We start from the raw sequence: 15,557 nt of genomic DNA, 5'->3' as shown, positions 1-15,557 counted from the left end.
AGCCACTAGTGTAGGTTTCTCTATGTTCTTCTGCGCATCTAAGAACATAAGGCATAACTTAGCTGGATTTTCTAGTTTGGGCGACTGGTTATCTGAGAGTGTTTTTTCTTGGCAGCGAAAACTCGAAACCCATGAGGGAAACACTAGTTAGGTTTCTTTATTTTGTATTTTTTTAACCATGTTTCAAACTATGTATTAGTTTGTGTAATATTTCTATCTATGGTTTAAAAAAATAAAAAAATAGGTAAAAATATTATGCGTTCGGCCGTTGGGGGCATCCTAGATGCAAACGGATGCGCGGTTAAACGACCATTTTCGTGTCCGCGAGGCTACGGAAAGTCGGAAACGAACGCCGGGCGATCACTTCGGACGTTCGATTCTTTGGAGATGGCCTTAATAAAGTGTTCCGCGCCTCCTGCCCAGCTTGCTTGACACATGGGCCCCACGATGCTCTCCGCCTTTGCAAATTCAGGGTGTCTTTTTAACCAAACCTTTCATTGGCAGAGGAATGGCATTGCCACGGCTCGTGTGCTCCAACTGACTTTTGGGCGCACTCGTACATTTCCCCTGGCTTTACTTTGTGACGAGAGCGGATCGGCGAGTGGGTGGGTGGACTGTTGTTTGATGGAGTTCGCGGCCACGGGCCACCATTTGCATCCACCAGTCGAGTGGTGTGGCGACAGTCCACTCCCTTCGTGGGCACACCTCTTTCCACCAGATAAGTTCAGATCAAGAACGATTTACATGAAAAAACAAGGAAAACGCCGTGGGGGCAACAACAGATCCTGCCCAATCCTTGTGACGGGGAAAGAGTCTTGGCGTGATGAAATGAGGCATGTGATGTGCATACAGATCAATCGACTGTTCTAATGGGATCAGACTGAACCCTAACTAAACTCCTACCACAATCCTTTTTTATTTATTTCAGGCACAATGCCTTTTCCTTCCGTTATGTGACCCATCGAATCACACGGCACGGGTGGCGCCACTAGCCAGGCATTTTTCCTCCCGTTCTCTGAATTCCAACAAAGAAACTTCAGAAAATTGCGACTTTTGACGAGGCCAAGTGGTCCTAGGAATCAAGCGCTGTCAGCCAGGAGGTTCCTTCCTTCGGAAATCAGCAAAGATTAATCTGTCTTCTTGACCCCCCTCATTAATCTAGGTCAAGCATGGTGATCTACTGTACTGGTGTGGTTGTTGTTCCAAGGGGCTATGCCGATGATGTTTTAAACACATCAAATAATGTTGGTTACTTATGAACACGTCCTATATATGATCGAAATAATTGGCAAATGTGCAATAAATCCTGACACCAATACGTATGTGTTTGCAGTAGATGCAAGGAAATAAGATTTCCACGTCATGTTAAATCCTTGCCTTCGTATGCAAAGCTATACCATGGAGAAGGCTCCAAATGGGATCAGTGGCATTAGTAATGATGCAAACTATTATGTGGCACGTCAAGAAGCTATCGGACATGTTGTATGCCAAAAGGCATTTCCACGAAATTAAGCTGGTGGACAATATTTCTAAACCACTTGGCGTATTATGAACACGCAGTTTTCTATGCAAGTAGCAACAAGTTAAATCATGCTGCCAAAGCCTTTGACAGACATGTTTCATATTATGAAAGATAGAATCCAAGATCAAGCAATTAATGTTAAGCATATGAGTATGATTTGTATGATTTACCGATCCGTTTATCGAAACCTTTCCATCCACATTTATGATTATATTGCCGTCATGGGTTGTTGGAAAGCTTTTTCATCCTAGAAATAAGGACCATTAAATAAACTAATTCTCATAAAGTATTATGTTTTTATATTAATTTAGAATAATGTACTATATGTAAAGAGGTTCGGTGACATTTCATGATCAGTGTAAGACTTTACTTTCGTACGTTATTTCTATTGAGAGCGAGCATATGATATTTGTGTTAATTGTACGATAAGGAGGAAAATGTTTGAATTGATCTCCGGTTATAACAATCTGAGAGAAAATAGAAGTGTGGCTCCACTACATCTCAGTATGTGCAATGGTCGAAAGCACACCACCACGTTATGGTTTCGTTCCCTCTCCTAAGCACCAAATATACAAGGAAGAGTAAGGCCTAAGAGATAACCATCTCACTAAGTTTGCTAGGCTCCCACTCTAACAACAAATTCTAAGAAGGCGGCGGTGAAGTGGCGAAGACCGAGTACCGGTGGCCGATGCCACCAGGAGGGCTATGTTGGCGGCGTCGAGGACATCTCCACCTCACCAAGTTGCTGCCCCCTGGTCATCTACCTCGACAATGAGCCTATTTTCCTCCAAATTTTTTCGATAAAGGGAATATATTAATATCAAGAAGATACCAATTACACCCAGCCTCTGCAACAACGCACCACCCTAATGGCACTACGGATGCACACAGCCAAAAACAAGAAAAGAAAACTAAGAAATAAAAGTCCCGCTACAGTATCTCGGGCCTAACAACAACAATACATCCACCGCCAAGACAACACCTGAATTGCAGACTAGTCCCCGCTCTCAAAACAAATGCCTCCACCAAGGACATTGCCAGGCACAACCAATTAAGGCCAGACCTTGGGTTTTCACCCTGAAAGGTAGGACTCTGCACTTCACCTGTGTTGTCGCCCCCACTTTCATACCGCTGCTGTGAAGCCCGAAACACCAAGCAAGTCCCTCAACATCGCAAAGACTTGAACCTCCCTTAGCTAGTCCTCCCCTCTGGCCTTTATGAAATTCTCTTCTTCCGACTTTTATCATGGATCCATAGTCACTTGATGTCAATCATGTATTTTCCTCCAAATACATGGGCTACACCATGCCTGCATCTAGGCGGGAATGCTACGTCAACTTGCAAGTTTTCTATGCAACCGTTTCTTTCTAGGTGTTCTAGACGACGGTTGGGCACAATATGTCAACTTTTAATGCAAACTGTGGCGACACTCAGTTCTGTCTCAGTCCCTTCGTGGGCACACCTCTTTCCACCAGATAAGTTCAGAAGAAGAACGACTCTCAATTTGCACGATATAACAAAGAAAATGCAGTGGCTGGGGGCAGACAGTAGATCCTGGCCAATCTTAGTGACGAGGAGAGAGTGTTAGCATGATGAGAAGAGGCATGTGCATACAAATCAATCGACTGTTCCAATAGGATCAGACTGAACCCTAACTAAACTCCTACCGTCATAAATTCATTTCGAGCATTGCCTTTTCCTTCCGTTAGCAACCCATCAAATCGCTTTCCTCCCTGCAGGAATCACATGGCACTAGCCAAAAAAATTCCTCCCGCAGTCTGAAGTCCGACGAAGAAAATTTCAGAAAGTTGCGACTTTTTGGCGAGGCCAAGTGGTGCTCCGTTCAAAAAGGAGGACGTTGAAAGGGCTAGGTCCCAGGAATCAGGCCTTGTCACTTGTCAGTCAGGAGGTTCCTTCCTTAGGAAATCAGCAAAGCTTGACATAATGTCCTGGGTCCTACGAAATTAGGCCTGAATCAAATGAAACCGTCATCAGCTCGATCCATATCGTGTGGATATATCAGGATAAAACACGCACTGTGTAGGTGCAGTTCTTCCGCACTACTAGCCTCGATCTGCATAGCTCGCTAACCAGGGCGCGAGTGATCTGCAGTGACGAACGAATGGGATGGCGCTGCTTGTGCTTTGGGAATACACTGTGTCGTGTGCCCTCGCTTCCAGTCTCTGAATTTATTCCTTCCTGTTACGCGCTCGGCAGTGGATGGATCTTGTTGACCTCTTTGCCGGCCTGCCCCCGGCGCCGGCAGTGCGCGTCGGCTAAAGTCCTAGTCGGAGTAACTAGCCATGACACAGACATATACGTCGCGAGGAGGCAGCGTGACTCTACTGTACTACTCAGCTACACAGCTATACAGGTTCCTACAAGGATGATCGAGAGCAATTGCGTGCGAAGCTCTCGATAGGTTTTGCAGATGACTGGAAACGAACTCGTTTCCGGCGCCGGCAAGATAATTTTTTCCGTTGCCAGCGACGTAAGAGCATCTCCAGTCGCGTCCCCTAAACCGCGCCGGATCGAGCATTTGGGGGACGAGTTTTGTTCGTGCCGTCTTTGGGGGACGTCGCTCCCCGGCCGCGTCCCCCAAACGCCGCCCCCAATCAAGAAATTCAAATAGATGCATTCAAAAGAGATCGTTCCCGCCGATTCGTCGCGATCAGAGTAGCGGCGATCGATCAAAGTACTGGACGCGCGATCATATTACAGACCGTTGGTGCATGCAAATTAGAAGAAGGGGAATGGGTTGGGCGCCTGAGTCGACGCAGGCCCGTCGAGCATGACGACCTCGTCGCGATCTGCCTGTTGCTGTGCATGCTGTGTCTGCTCCGTCGCCGACGCAGAGGCCGACGCAGGTGTAGCAGTAGAAGACGCGTCGGCTGCTCTTCTTCTTGTTGCCGTGCCGCCGATGCCGCTGCCCGGGCCGCCGCGACCGCCGCCGCCATTTTGGCTTCGATGTCGTCGAGAATCTGGCCTTTGAAGAAGTTGTGCGCCGCTCGCGTCCGGGGAGACATTCCCTCTGTCGACGTTCTCAGCAGGGACATGTCGTCCCTGCGTTTCTTGAGCTCCAGCTTCTCCTCTTGCCTCTTGAGCAGCTCCGCCCACCTTTCGTCGTTCTTTTCGGTGCGGGAGAGGAAGGTCGAGGAGACGTCGGCGAGGCATTTCGTGATCGACGCCTGCGTCTTCTCAGACGACGCAGCGTCAGCCAAGGCGGCCTTGGCAGCCTTGTTGCCAGTAGGACGCCCTGTCGAAGTTGCCAGCGGCGCGTCCAGATCAATGGCGTCCTTCCCCTTGGACAGCGACAGGCGCGTCAACCGCCATTTCTCATTCACTTTGAGCTTGCTATAGCAATGCATCAGCGCGAACGGCTTGTGACCTTCCGAGTGCCTCGAGTACAATTCCATGGCCCTATCAAACTAACCAAAGGAAGCAGAGTCATTTCATCGAACACAATGTAGGCGCTACGGATTATGGAAGAAAGAGTCGTACCAGTTGAGCGACGTCGGCGCCGCTGTCGCCTCTGGTCTCTAAGTCCAGATGGTACCCATGGAAGGAGTTCACCGACGCCTGGATGATGGCCCATCGCGTCGACATTGCCTTCTGGCTCCTCTTCATTGTCACTTTGTTGTAGTCGCTGTTGATGAGCTTGCGCTCATCGAACTCGGCCTTGATCCTCGCCTAATACTTCCCGCCTTTTTGGTTGGCGCCGATGATGGAGTCATGGCTCACCGTCGCCCACGACTCGCACAGACAAAGATCTTCCAGAGGCGTCCACTTCGGGCCCCGTGTGCCCGACGCCTTCTTCTTCTTCTTCTTCTTCTTCGTCCTCACGCCGTCCGCGTCTACCTCCACGAGATCATCGTCACCGGCACCCTCGTCATCCTCTTCCTCGCCGCCCTCTTCGTCTTCATCGTCGTCCTCCTCGTCGTCCTCTTCCTCGTCGTCCTCCTCCTCAACCCCGCCGTCCTCCTCAGCACCGGCGCCGTCGTATTCGAGCAGACCCCTGCGGCCGGTGAAAGGGGCGCCGTCCGGACCGGGTCCTGGATCGCGCTGCTCGTACGCCGGGGAGTAGAGGTTGTTGGGGTTGAAGCCGCCGTGCGGCAGCGCATCCTGGTAGTGCGGCGACAAGTTAGGCGTCACGCACCCGGGAGTGCCGGAGGGGCCGTCGTTGTAGAAGGCGGATGACGACGGAGAGAAGACTCCCGGAACGTACACCGGCACGTTCGTACTATATGGGCTCGCGTTGGTGGCGGCGATACACCCGGCCGCATGTCTTGTTGCTGGCGCGCCGCCAGAGCCTTCTTCTCCAGCTCCACCGCCCTCCGTCCTTTCCGCTCCGCCGTCGATAGCTTCCGGCGCAGGCAATCTTGCTGCCATTCATCGTCGGTCCATCCTTCAGGCTTCTTCTTCAAAGCCGGCGCCTTCCGCGGCCTCGCGAACGGCGCTGTCGCCCCTTTCGTCCCATTGCCCGGCGGCTTCTTGGCCGCTTTCTTCGCCATCTTTTTGGGGGCTGTCGGCGGCGCCATGTGGAGAGGGTGGCGCCGGCGGGTGGACGACGGGTGGACGGCGGGATAGGAGAAATGAATCGGCGGCGGGATATGTTTTGGGAGGCCTGAAATGCGCGGCGGTATAGGCGCGATTTGGCGGGAGCGGCGGGATTTGGCGGGAGCGGGAGACGAATTTTCCCTGTGCCGCTGACGGGTCGGCCCCGCCACTCCCCGCCTCGCTTTTCGTTGTGTCCGGCGTCCCCGGTGCGTCCCCTGTGGGACGGGGACGGGCTCGGGGCGCCGGACACCGAATGGGGGCGCGCCGGACAAAAAAGGGCTTTGGGGGACGCGGCTGGAACGCATTTTTTGTCCGGCCCCAAATCCATTTGGGGGACGCTTTGGGGGACACGGCTGGAGATGCTCTAAAACATTGCAATCTTGTGACCTCCCTGTATGGCTGCTTGATTTGCTTACGATATCTTACTAGAAGCTAGAAGGCACTCTTGCAGGTGCACTGAATCTAAAGGGTTTCCTTCGTCCTCCTTTTGGACGGTAGCCTTGACTCAAATTTATCAGGGCTCCACTGTGATCTGTGCGTTCATGTTTGAAGCCATTCCTCAGCAGCAATGCCCCCTACGCAATTATACTGGATACGTTTAACTTTTTTTGGAGGTTGAATCAGTGGGTTTCCCCACTGAGTTTATTTTTATTAATTTTCAGTAAAAGATACGTTTAACTTTCACCGATTAAAATGTAGATATGCAATAATGGCTTAAAATACACACTCGACAGAAGTAATCATAAACTACTTCTACTACTCCCCAGATCCATAATAATTTTTGGAGGTTTAGTTTAATTTGCTCAACTTTAAACTAAACTTCTGACATTTATTATGGATCGGATGGAGTAGAAGATTAGTATCACGTTCGTGAAATTTTCATGGAAGCTTCACCACTTTAAAGGTTGATACACGATGGCTCGAAAGCATAGTTCAAATAACTTCAGACATCTTCTACGGTAATTTTAAGAAAACTTTTCTTTCAAGAAATTCACCAACTATTTCTGCTAGAGGATTGGTACCACGGGCGCGAAACTTTTATTTTTTTTTCGATATGGGAGCACCGCTCCGGCCTCTGCATCAATATATGCACATATCCATGTCTTTTATTAAATGAAAATTTCAAACCAGTATACTTATTACAATCACGTGGAAGCTAAAGCTGTGACAATAAACAGCCAAAGAAAGATGAACAACAAACAAAATCTATCCATCTTCAATCTTCACTCCTTCTAATGTGTCGCCATCCAGTAGCCTGGAAATAGCAGTCCCGTGCGACCGTCAAGATTCAGTTGCATTCAATAGCCATAGTATTCCGCTGGTCCTCCCGGAGAAGGTATGCCCAAAGCTGAATCCAATGCACCGCACGAATAATAACCTGCAAAAAATTGGTTCCCTTTTATTTATTAAACACGATGTCATTTCTACTTATCCATATAGACCAACAGATCGCTGAAATACCAATACGAATATGTTCTTTATCATTTTTATTCACACCATTCAACCATTACCGAACATATTAGTGATATTAGAAGGAGGAGGAATGTTATAAGCAAAAAATACCATTCTCCAAACTAATTTTGCAAATGGACAAGAAAGAAACAAGTGATCAATAGTCTCATTATTATCACACAAACAACATTTTTGATAACCTGTCCACTTACTTTTAATTAGATTATCCTTAGTAAGAAGCACCTTATTACTAAGAAACCACATGAAAATCTTTATCTTAAGGGGTACTTTAATCTTTCAAAGATATTTTCTCAGAAATCTAGTATGGCCATCCATAAGATCAAGATACATAGATTTAATTATAAATAAACTCGACTCTGTTAGCTTCCATACAAACTTGTCATTATCATTATTTAGATGTACTGACATTAAATTCCACTTATGTTCATTCAGGTATCTCCTAAAACCAATATTAATAGGAGATTGACCCAACACAATGATACACAATGAGTCAAACACACTTCAAAGAACTTCGTGGTTCTCCTACAATAAGTTTAAGAAGTTTAAGAACACTTTTGTTTTAAGCTTCATCACTTAAAAGAAGATATGCCACAGCTCGGAAAAACACACACTCCAAAGAAGAAACCACAAACTACTACTACTAGAAGATTAGCATCATGGGCGTGGAATCTTCATTTAAGCTTCATCACTTAAAAAGGTAGATACACAATGTCCCAAAAAATTGTAGGATAACGTTGCACAGAAAACAAAAAATTTCCTACCGCGAACACGCAATCCAAGCCAAGATGCAATCTAGAAGACGGTAGCAACGAGGGGATTATCGAGTCTCACCCTTGAAGAGATTCCAAAGCCTACAAGATGAGGCTCTTGTTGCTTCGGTAGACGTTCACTTGCCGCTTGCAAAAGCGCGTAGAAGATCTTGATCACGGCGCCACGAACGGGCAGCACCTCCGTACTCGGTCACACGTTCGGTTGTTGATGAAGACGACGTCCACCTCCCGTTCCAGTGGGCAGCGGAAGTAGTAGCTCCTCTTGAATCCGACAGCACGACGGCGTGGTGTCGGTGGTGGTGGAGAAATCCAGCGGAGCTTCGCTAAGCGTGCGGGATGTGGTGGAGGAGAGAGAGCCGCTAGGGTTTGGGAGAGGGGGGCGCCGACCACTAGGGGTGCGGCCACCTTGGTGGTTCTTGGGGTGGCCGGCCCCCTCCCCTTGGCCCTCATTATATAGGTGGAACACCCAAGAGTTGGTCTACAAGTCTTCGAATAAGACCCCAAACCAAAACCTTCCATAACACATGAAACCTACCCAAGCTAGGACTCCCACTAGAGGTGGGATTCCCACCCTTCCTTGGGAGGGGGTGGCCGGCCCCCCTTGGGGAGTCCACTTGGGACTCCTCCCCCTTTAGGGTTGGCCGGCCATGGAGGTGGAGTCCCTCCGGGACTCCGCCTTCCTTAGTGGTTTCTTCCGGACTTTTCTAGAACCTTCTAGAACCTTCCGAATCATTTTAAATCTTATAAAATGACTTCCTATATATGAATCTTATTCTCCGGACCATTCCGGGACTCCTCGTGATGTCCGGGATCTCATCCGGGACTCCGAACAAATATTCGAACTCCATTCCATATTCAAGTTCTACCATTTCAACATCCAACTTTAAGTGTGTCACCCTACGGTTCGCGAACTATGCGGACATGGTTGAGTACTCACTCCAACCAATAACTAATAGCGGGATCTGGAGATCCATAATGGCTCCCACATATTCAACGATGACTTTAGTGATCGAATGAACCATTCTCATACGATACCAATTCCCTTTGTCACGCGATATTTTACTTGTCCGAGGTTTGATCATCGGTATCACTCTATACCTTGTTCAACCTCGTTTCCTGACAAGTACTCTTTACTCGTACCGTGGTATGTGGTCTCTTATGAACTTATTCATATGCTTGCAAGACATTAGACGACATTCCACCGAGAGGGCCCAAAGTATATCTATCCGTCATCGGGATGGACAAATCCCACTGTTGATCCATATGCCTCAACTCATACTTTCCGGATACTTAATCCCACCTTTATAACCACCCATTTACGCAGTGGCGTTTGGTGTAATCAAAGTACCTTTCCGGTATAAGTGATTTACATGATCTCATGGTCATAAGGACTAGGTAACTATGTATCGAAAGCTTATAGCAAATAACTTAATGACGTGATCTTATGCTACGCTTAATTGGGTGTGTTCATTACATCATTCATACAATGATATAACCTTGTTATTAATAACATCCAATGTTCATGATTATGAAACTAATCATCCATTAATCAACAAGCTAGTTAAGAGGCATACTAGGGACTCTTTGTTGTCTACATATCACACATGTACTAATGTTCCGGTTAATACAATTATAGCATGATATATAAACATTTATCATAAACATAAAGATATATAATAACCACTTTTATTGTTGCCTCTTGGGCATATCTCCTTCAGTCTCCCACTTGCACTAGAGTCAATAATCTAGATTACATTGTAATATACCTAACACCCATGGCATTCTGGTGTTGGTCATGCTTTGCCCTAGGGAGAGCTTTAGTCAACGGATCTGCTACATTCAGATCAGTGTGTACTTTGCAAATCTTTACTTCTCCATCTTCGATGTACTCGCGAATCGAGTGGTAACGCAGCTTGATATGCTTCAGCCTCTTGTGTGACCTTGGTTCTTGTGCATTGGCGATGGCACCCATGTTATCACAGTAGATGATTAATGGGTCCAATGCACTAGGAACCACATCGAGCTCTACAATGAACCTCTTCATCCATACCGCTTCTGATGAAGCCTCTGAAGCCGCTATGTACTCTGATTCTGTTGAAGACTTCGCCACCGTGCACTGCTTCGAGCTTGCCCACCATCGCAGCACCATTCAATATAAACACGTACACAGACTGTGACTTAGAGTCATCAGGATCAGTGTTCCAACTTGCATCGGTGTAACCGTTTACAATGAGCTCTTGGTCACCTCCATAACAAAGAAACATATCCTTAGTTCTTTTCAAGTACTTCAGAATATTTTTGACCGCTGTCCAGTGTTCCATTCCTGGATCACATTGATATCTGCTAGTCAAACTAACAGCATGTGCTATATCCGGTCTAGTACATAGCATGGCATACATGATAGATCCTACTGCCGAGGCATAGGGGATATTACTCATCCTTTCTCTTTCTTCTGCCGTAGCCGGTCCTTGAGTTTTACTCAAGACCTTGCCTGGTAACATAGGTAAGAACCCTTTCTTACTTTCGTCCATTCTAAACTTCTTTAGAATCTTGTCCAGGTATGTACTCTGTGATAGCCCTATTAGGCGTCTTGATCTATCTCTATAAATCTTGATGCCTAATATATACGATGCTTCACCAAGGTCTTTCATTGAAAAACTATTATTCAAATAACCTTTTACACTGCTTAATAGTTCTATATCATTCCCAATCAATAATATGTCATCTACATATAATATTAGGAATGCTACAGAGCTCCCACTCACTTTCTTGTAAATACAGGCCTCTCCATGACACTGTATAAACCCGAAGTCTTTGATCACCTTATCAAAGCGTCGGTTCCAACTTCTTGATGCTTGCTTCAGTCCATAGATTGAACGCTGAAGTTTGCATACTTTGTCAGCATTTTTAGGATCGACAAAACCTTTGGGTTGTACCATATACAACTCTTCCTCAATGTCTCCATTAAGGAACGCCATTTTGACATCCATCTGCCAAATCTCATAATCGAAAAATGCAGCTATTGCTAACAAAATCCTCACAGATTTTAGCTTCGCTACAGGTGAGAAAGTCTCATCGTAGTCAACTCCTTGAATTTGTCGGAAACCCCTTGCGACAAGTCGAGCTTTATAGACAGTAATATTACCATCAAGATCCTGTTTTTCTCTTGAAGATCCATTTATTCTCGACAGCCTTTCGGCTATCAGGTAAGTCTACCAAAGTCCATACTTTGTTATCATACATGGATCCCATTTCGGATTTCATGGCTTCTTGCCATTTGTTGGAATCTGGGCTCATCATCGCTTCTTCATACGTCGCAGGGTCCTCATCATTGTTATCCACAATCATGACATTTAGACAAGGATCATACCAATCAGGAGTGGCACGTTCCCTTGTCGATCTGCGAGGTTCAGTAGTTTCCTCGTTCGAAGTTTCATGATCATTATCATTAGCTTCCTCTGTTGCCGGTGTAGGCAGTACATGTACAACTTCCGTATCGCGCTACTACTCGATCAACGAGTATAGATTCATCAATCTCATCGAAGTTCTACTTTTCTTCCAGTCACTTCTTTAGTGAGAAATTCTTTCTCAAGAAAGGTTCCGTTCTTAGCAACAAAGATTTTGCCTTCGGATCTGTGATAGAAAGTGTACCCTATAGTTTCCTTAGGGTATCCTATGAAGACGCATTTCTCCGCTTTGGGTTCTAGCTTGTCCGGTTGTAACTTCTTTACATAGGCTTCGCAACCCCAAACTTTAAGGAACGATGTACTTAGGTTTCTTATTAAACCATAATTCATACGGTGTCGTTTCTACGGATTTTGATGGTGCTCTATTTAAAGTGAATGCGGTGTCTCTAATGCATAACTCCAAAATGATAACGGCAAATCAGTAAGAGACATCATAGAACGAACCATATCTAAGAGAGTTCGATTACGACGTTCGGACACACCGTTTCGTTGTGGTGTTCCCGGCGGTGTCAATTGTGAAAGTATTCCGCATTTCTTTAAATGCATGCCAAACTCATGACTCAGATATTCACCTCCACGATCAGATCGTAGAAATTTAATCTTCTTGTTACGTTGATTTTCTACTTCACTTTGGAATTCCTTAAACTTCTCGAAAGTTTCGGATTTATGTTTCATGAAATAGATATAACCATATCTACTCAGATCATCTGTGAAGGTTAGAACATAACGATAACCACCGCGTGATGCTACACTCATTGGTCCGCACACATCGGTATGTATGATTTCCAATAAGTCAGTAGCTCGCTCCATCATACCGTAAAATGGAGTCTTAGTCATTTTTCCCATTAGACATGCTTCGCATCTATCAAGTGACTCAAAGTCAAGTGATTCAAGTAATCCATCGGTATGGAGTTTCTTCATGCGTTTCACTCCTAAATGACTAACACGACACATCCACATATAAGAAGAATTATCATTCAATTTAATTCGCTTAGCATCAATGTTATGTATATGCGTATCACTACTATCGAGATCTAACAGAAATAAGCCATTCTTTTCAGGTGCTCGACCATAAAAGATATTATTCATAAAAATAGAACAACCATTATTCTCAGACTTGAATGAATAACCGTCTTGCATTAAACAAGATCCAGATATAATGTTCATGCTCAACGCGGGTACAAAATAACAATTATTTAGGCTTAAAACTAATCCCGAAGGTAGATGTAGAGGAAGTGTGCCGACAACGATCACATCGACTTTGGATCCGTTTCCAACGCGCATCGTCACTTCATCTTTCGTAGTCTTCGTTTATTCTTTAGTTCCTGCTTTCGAGTTACAAATATGAGCAATCGAACCAGTATCAAATACCCAGGTACTAGAACGAGAACCGTTGAGATAAACATCTATAACATGTATATCGGATATACCTTCTTTCTTCTTCTTGACAAGGCCGCTCTTCGTATCAGCCAGATACTTGGAGCAATTACGCCTCCAGTGTCCCTTCTCCTTGCGTAATAGCACTCAAGATCGTGCTTAGGGCCGTTCTTAGGTTTCATAGGAGGCGTGGCAGCTTTCTTGCCACCCTTCTTGAATTTTCCCTTAGACTTGCCCCGTTTCTTGAAACCGGTGGTCTTGTTGACCATCAACACTTGGTGCTCTTTCTTGATCTCAATCTCAAGCAGCTTTTAGCATGCCAAAAAGTTCAGGTAACTCCTTGTTCATGTTCTCGCATATTGTAGTTCATCACAAAGTTCTTGTAACTTGGTGGCGGTGATTGAAGGACACGATTAATCTCCGATCTGTTAGGAATCACTATTCCCAAGTCACCGAGTTTCTTCGCATGCCCGGTCATGGCGAGCATGTGCTCACTAACGGAGCTGCCTTCTTCCATCATACAGTGAAGAAATGTTTCGATGCTTCATAGCATTCCACGGCCGCATGAGTCTCAAATATAGCTTTCAGCTCATTCATCAACTCATGAGGATCGTGGTGCTCAAAACGTTTTTGAAGATCGGATTCAGATCGCACAGATGGCACACGAACTTGAGAGTACCGAGTTTTCCGAGTCGCGTAAAACAGCCTTTACTTCATCGGTTTCAGTTTCTGCGGGAGGGTCACCTAGCGGTGCATCAAGCACATATTGCGATTTCCGCGAGAGGAAGATCCTCACATGACGGAACCGGTCGGTGAAGTTGCTACCGTTGCTCTTAAGTTTTTCTTTCTCTAGAACTGGTTAAAATTGATTGGGGACGCCATCTCTACAACATATATTTGCAAAAGTTTAGACTAAGTTTATGACAAATTGACTTCAAATTTTAATTCAACATAATTAAAAATCTAGGTGAACTCCCACTCAAAACAATATCCCTCGCATTGTCTTAGTGATCACACGAACCAAATCCACCGCACCTAAGTCCGATCATCACGAGACAAGGTGTGATTTCAATGGCGAACACTCAAAGTGTTCATCATATCAACCATATGATTCATGTTCTACCTTTCGGTATCACGTGTTCCGAGACCATGTCTGTACATGCTAGGCTCGTCAAGGCCACCTTAGTATCCGCATGTGCAAATCGTCTTGCACCCGTTGTATGCACTTGTTGATTCTATCACACCCGATCATCACGAGATGCTTCAAACGACAAGTCTTGGCAACGGTGCTACTAAGGATGAACACTTTATTATCTTGAGATTTTAGTGAGGGATCATCTTATAATGCTACCGTCGCGATCTAAGCAAAATAAGATGCATAAAAGGATTAACATCACATGCAGTTCATATGTGATATGATATGGCCCTTTTGTCTTTGCGCCTTTGATCTTCATCTCCAAAGCACGGACATGATCTCCATCATCTTCGGGCATGATCTCCATCATCGTCGGCGTAGCGTCAAGGTCAATGGCGCCGTCTTCATGATTGTCCTCCATGTAGCAACTATTACAACTACTTTGAAATACTACTCAACATGAAATTTAAAGACAACCATAAGGCTCCTGCCGGTTGCCACAATACAATAATGATCATCTCATACATATTCATCATCACATTATGGCCATATCACATCACCAAACACTGCAAAAACAAGTTAGACGTCTCTAATTTGGTTTGCATATTTTACGTGGTTTAGGGTTTTCGAGAGAGATCTAATCTACCTACGAACATGAACCACAACGTTGATACTAATGTTGTCAATAGAAGAGTAAATTAAATCTTCACTATAGTAGGAGAGACAGACACCCGCAAAGCCTCTTATGCAATACAAGTTGCATGTCGAACGAGGAACAAGTCTCATGAACGCGGTCATGTAAAGTTAGTCCGAGCCGCTTCATCCCACTATGCCACAAAGATGCAAAGTACTCAAACTAAAGATAACAAGAGCATCAACGCCCACAAAACCATTGTGTTCTACTCGTGCAACCATCTATGCATAGACACGGCTCTGATACCACTGTAGGATAACGTTGCATAGAAAACAAAAAATTTCCTACCGCGAACACGCAATCCAAGCCAAGATGCAATCTAGAAGACGGTAGCAACGAGGGGATTATCGAGTCTCACCCTTGAAGAGATTCCAAAGCCTACAAGATGAGGCTCTTGTTGCTGCAGTAGACGTTCACTTGCCGCTTGCAAAAGCGCGTAGAAGATCTTGATCACGGCGCCACGAACGGGCAGCACCTCCGTACTCGGTCACACGTTCGGTTGTTGATGAAGACAACGTCCACCTCCCGTTCCAGCGGGCAGCGGAAGTAGTAGCTCCTCTTG

The sequence above is a fragment of the Lolium perenne genome, chromosome 2, assembly GCF_019359855.2.
Source record: "Lolium perenne isolate Kyuss_39 chromosome 2, Kyuss_2.0, whole genome shotgun sequence".
Taxonomy (NCBI): Eukaryota; Viridiplantae; Streptophyta; class Magnoliopsida; order Poales; family Poaceae; genus Lolium; species Lolium perenne.
The sequence above is the reverse complement of the archived record's forward strand: the minus strand, read 5'-3'. Positions refer to the sequence as shown.